The sequence below is a fragment of the Capsicum annuum genome, chromosome 6 (assembly GCF_002878395.1).
Source record: "Capsicum annuum cultivar UCD-10X-F1 chromosome 6, UCD10Xv1.1, whole genome shotgun sequence".
NCBI lineage: Eukaryota > Viridiplantae > Streptophyta > Magnoliopsida > Solanales > Solanaceae > Capsicum > Capsicum annuum.
The window spans coordinates 78,407,880-78,412,434 of NC_061116.1; positions in this window are offsets into that span (position 1 = coordinate 78,407,880).

Genomic DNA, 4,555 nt, shown 5'->3' on the forward strand with positions numbered 1-4,555 from the left:
GTTTTATTCTACGATTAGGGGTGGGCATTCCGTTTGTTCGGTTTGATTGTTGAATATCGGTTCGATTTTTCGATTTTCGGATTGATGAAAGAGAAAACCATAACCAAACCAAAACTATTTTGGTTTGATTCGATTTTTACAAATTCGGTTCGGTTATTTTGGATTTTTATTTCGGTTTTAAAGATTAAAGTTTAAAATTAGTGAATTTTCTAGAAAAATAATCTTGTTTTCTAACCTATTTTGCATTCCCAAATATAATTAATTCAACATGCATGAAATAGCCATAAATAACGACCTCACTGAGTTGTCGCCATTAGCATGACGGCAGTGGCCTCACTCGGCAGCGACTGCCGATAGCAGTGATGAACTAAGCAAACGACTGCCATTGGCGATGTTGAAATTTCAAACGAACTGACGAACTGAGGATGACTGAGCGTCACTGCAGCCTTCACGTTAATATTAGGGTCTAATGCAAAGCAGTATATTATGATTTAGGGTTACTAAATAATTATACTTTATATATTTCTATGTTATATTAGATTATATTATATTTTTAGTATATTTATATATATATATATAGAGAGAGATATATTATAATATATTATTTATATAATTTGATTTTTTGGTTTATCCAAATTATTTTTTTGAAAATTCAAAAACCAAACCATTTAATCAAATTTTTAAAATTTGAAATTGAAACCAATTCGAAAAACTCAAAAACCAAATCAAAATTAAATTTTGATTCAATTTTTTTGGTTTAAACCAAAATATGTCCAGCCCTATCTACGATACTTTTGAGTAGAAATGGTCCATTAGCGACCGTATGACAAGCAATGACCATGCATAGAAATTTGAAAAAACTCTTCAGTATGCTTCTACTGATATACCAAAAACTGTTAGTTTGTTATCATCTCACTCTTTTTGTTACATAAATTTTTTCTATTTAATTTTACGATATAAAATTTTATACCTATCTTCTATCATGTTTTACTTTTCTTGAAGTTTTCAATTTTTGTCATTTTCTATTCGATGTACAATATGTGCATTGAAAGCTGACTAATCTGGATTCATGTTGTGTAGGACCCGAGAAAGCATTCTCTATGACGTTTTTTTTTATTTGCGCAACTGCTAAGTGTTTTTTCCATTCTTTTTGTGGGAATTTATGGATTGTTTTTCTTTTGGTTATTGTAATTTCATGTATTTTATTCCTATTCATTATCCGATACCTACTTTACAGTCCAATTAATTTAAATTCGTGTCGTATGAAGTCTATTTGGGGAATCACTCCCTATCAATGAATTTTTACTTGTTAAGTGTTTTATTTTCTTTTAGCAGGAATTCATGGATTATTTTTTTTTTTTGTAATTTCATGTGGTTATCATCTGATTGATGTTTTTGTAATGACTTGAATTGTGAATTTTTTTTTTATGTGATTTGATCATTTTTTCTTTCTCTGTAGTTGCTACATGTTGATTTTGGGGTGTGGGGTTGGTTGGCACAGTTGCCAATGCCTTCGGAAAGATTTTGGAAGAGTTTGAGGTTTGTAGAAGTTTTAAAAGTCCTATAATTGACTTTGGTCAACATTTGATGTTTTGAGTATCGGATGGAGGTTTGGATAGTTTCATCAGATCAAGAATATCGAATTTGAATCAGTAGCAGGGTTGATTCGGGTTCAGAATATTTATTTTGCATTTCGACCCTTAGCTTGAAAACTATTGAAATTTACCTAAAAGGGATCCAGAGGGCTAATTTGTTTTAAGCGATTCATTTTTAAAAACCTGACATTTCCATGAGTCTCAAATGTAAAAAAGTAGCCTAGTATCATATTTGGTTTATTCTTGTGGGATTGAGAAAGAATCTTGAGGTTTCATTTGAAAATATTTCAACTTGCGAAACATCAGCATTTTGCAGACCCCACCCTTCTTTGCAAACATGGGCCTTGTCCGCGAATGCGGAGAAGAAAGGATGAAACCAAAGGGTTGTCGCAAATGCAAGGGTCTATGTCATGGACCTTTGCCAACGGGAAGATCATTTATTGGCTAGGTCAATGTTTACCCCCGCGAACGCAAAGAGTTGACCGTATTCGTGAGGTACTGTTTACAAAATAATATAAATAGCTCAAAATTATAATTTTACTCTATTTTTGGACCTCTAAGATTTGAAAAGGGTAATTTTTGAGGGTTTCTTCATCGTTTTTCACATGGGTAACCTCTAAACTCATATTTTCATTATTTACCATCGATTATGTCTTCGTAAACACCTTTTAATCTCACTTTGAAGTTGTTTTTTTTGAGTTTTTTTGTTGGTGAAGATTAAAAATAATTTTTCTTCGATTTGGACCTCATTTTCGCATGGGTTTTCAAATTTAAACTCCCATACCTTGGGAATGTATTTCTAAAATAAATTTTTAATTTTACCCCTTTCATCTCAAACTCATTTTTCGAATCTGTTTTGGATCCGTCTTAAATACAGTTGATACAGGTATCATTAACTTTCTTTTATCATGTAGATGTTATATATGAATATTTTAATTGATCCGAGGCTGTTAGATTTTGTATATAAATATTTTAACTGATCCTAGATTGTTTGAAAGGGGAAAGCTCCATGCTGGAGCAATTTAAAGTTGAATTTCGACACTTTGACGTAGGTTATAGCTTGATTTTCTCTAGATTGGACTGAGTAGTTGATAAATAAGTAAAGTATGCTATGAATTTTAAAAAATAACTATGGGAATTGTAATTCGAGATTACTATTACTTTTGTGCACCCGTGAGGGGCTTATATTCTTATTGTTGTTGACTTATGATATTATAATCATTACGTGTTGTTCGTATGGGGGTCTTATATTGCATCATTGACCATATTTGTGCATTTAAATGCCTTCATTCTTAATGTGATGTCGTGTGGGGGATTGAATAGATATTAAAGGCCTTATTGAGAATTGTTTGTCTTTATCATAAAAAATACCCATGTTATGGGTTAATATAATAATAAATGATGTCTACATGCATTTTTATTTAAATGGTGTTTAACTAGAACTTATATCGTGAATTATTGACATATTGTGTTGATTTCTGAGCTACCTTATACACGTATTGAATGAATTGGTTATCTTTATACTAATTGATTGTGAGCATATTATCCTCATTTCATACATACACAATCATGAGATATTAATACCATTGTGGAATACTTTTTTTTTTAATGAAAGTAAGATATTTTTGTGAAAACCTTGATATGTGAACATAAGCCGGAGAGATGGATTGCAATTTGAGATGGTATATGGGTTACAAATTCTCCATGGTTCCTATTTTGAGAGTAGTGAGGCTCTATAGGTGTATATAGAAAGCCACGCGATAACTTTCAAAATCATTCACTTCATCATCATTACATCTCATATGCATTAGCATATTCAATGTTATTTTTATGTTTGCTTGATGTGTTATCAGTTCTATCTACTATCATGCTTACTTATTTCCCTTTGATTTCGTGTTCATATTAGAGTTGTTAGTGGAGACGATGTGAGTTATTATTTGGGAATCTTTCTATTTACAGGTGACGTGCTCATAGTATTTTGTTTACTTGTATTTTTTTCTTTGCTCAATCGGTCTATGATACCTAATGAGTACAAGTAGACCATGCTCATTTCTACTTTTGATGCAAATCCTATCACGAGTAACACATGCAGAGGTTGATTTTATACTATTGAGTTGGTGGTTCTAGGTACCGGTACGCTCTAGGGCTTTCAAAGTGGACTCCAGACATCTTCTTATCTATGTTGATGTCGTTATTTTATTTTTAGAGACATATTTTCTTACTTTTGGTATTTTAGATGTTATTATTAGATGCTTAACACTTATGACACCAGAGATTGAAGTTTTTATGTATTTTATTCAGACTTTCGCAAAATTTTGCATATGTATGACCCGACTTGTTCTAGTAGTCTTGTTTTGCCATATATTCTTCTTCTTTTTGATCATCTATCCTTTTGGGGTGTTTGCATTAACTAACAAGGTTGGGTCAGGGTAGATGCCGTCATGACCTCAACTTTTGAATTGCGATAGTTTTGTTTATAACAATTTGAGATTTTCTTGTGAGATAAATGTATGTACTTTTACATTGAATTAAAGAATAACCTTATTAGTGAATGATTTCATATTATGTGATGTGTTTTAATCTTCTTGAAAGCAATGGTGACAAATAAATAAGTATATATATGCGTGTGTGTTTGTGTATTTGTGTGTGTGTGTGTATATATATATATATATGTATAGAGAGAGAAAGAGAGAGTAATGTGACACTGATTGACACAAAATGTCATGTAGCTCCGGTAGTCATGTGCCACAATTATTATGCTAGACCAGCAGAGCTAAATAGCATTTTGTGTCAATTAGTGTCACCTAATATATATATATGTGTGTGTGTGTGTGTATATATACACACAACATACATATGTATATAGATAATTGTTACAATGTCTCATTTTAAAATTTGACACCGCTTACAAAAATTCTTGTGTATGTACTGATTTAGAGTTTTCTTTTTCTTTCCTTTTG